Raw genomic sequence first — 1162 nt, 5'->3', positions numbered from 1 at the left:
GGCTGTGTGTCAGCTCCCATTCCCAGCACTTCCCTGTTTTCCTTGGTGAGTGATCCTGTCCCTCGGGGCTGCGGGAAGTCAGGTTTCGGGCGTGACACCCCGGGGCAGGATGACGACCCAAAATGCCCAGCTGGCCAAAGACACATTGCAGCCCAGGCCAGCAGCCCCTGCGTCACGAATTGAGCCAGGGAATGGCACCGGCTCCACTGGCACTGGCACCTCTTCGGGTGCTCCCGTTCCCCTGGGGGTGTCCACGTTACCCTCTTGATCTTGCCGAGGTAGTAGAGCCCGTCTGTCCAGCGGCACAGCACGTACTGCCCCTCGGTCAGCCTGACCATCAGCTCCCGGCAGCCGCTGCCCCTCCGCGCCGAGCCCGCGGCCGCTGCCTGCTGGACACGGCCGGCGGCCGCGTACACATCCCGGATCAGGGGGTTCAGCTTGGTGGTCTCCATCAGCACAGCCTGGAGGGGACACACACGCTGTCACCTGCCCTCTCGACACGGCACAACATCAGCCGAGCACAGCATCCCTGAGCGTTTTGCCTGGGAGGACCGAGGCTGGAGGTGGTTCAGCCCCACCAGCAGGGGCTCAGCACACTGCAAAACAAGTGCCGATGGGACGGTTCCTTTCCACGAAATCCAGGGAGCAGCCAAAATCTTTGCTACCGGTGAACAAGAGGGAATTAACCCCCGACAGGCTCCCACAGCACTGGGACACGCCACAGGTCCGCGTGGTTCAGTTTTGGGAGGGGGCACGTAAGGAATAAAAGCTTTACATTTACTGTGATTTTTACATCACAATTTCCGCGCAGTTTTGTGGGCTCCCAAACCACCGGGGCTGCTGCAGGAGTAGGGATGTGCCAGCACCACCCACAGCGAGCGAACCCAGACGGCCAAATGTCACCGCCACGAGGTTCGGGGTGCAGGAGGCAAAGAAACCATCCCCAGAAGAGCTGCGATCCCAAAGGACACCACAGAAACGACTTGAAAGGGACTTTTCTCCCCTTGGCGCTCCCGTCACGGCCACACATGTGGCCTCATGACAACACGCGTGTCCCGGCGCCGCGGATCGCGACACGAGTCCCCTCTGCCCGGCCCCTGCCGCCCATGAGGACTCTCCCGCTCCCCGAGAGCCCCGGGATGGGCAGAGCGATCACACTCAC

The sequence above is a fragment of the Corvus brachyrhynchos genome, unplaced genomic scaffold (assembly GCF_000691975.1).
Source record: "Corvus brachyrhynchos isolate BGI_N302 unplaced genomic scaffold, ASM69197v1 scaffold59, whole genome shotgun sequence".
Classification (NCBI taxonomy): Eukaryota; Metazoa; Chordata; class Aves; order Passeriformes; family Corvidae; genus Corvus; species Corvus brachyrhynchos.
The sequence above is the reverse complement of the archived record's forward strand: the minus strand, read 5'-3'. Positions refer to the sequence as shown.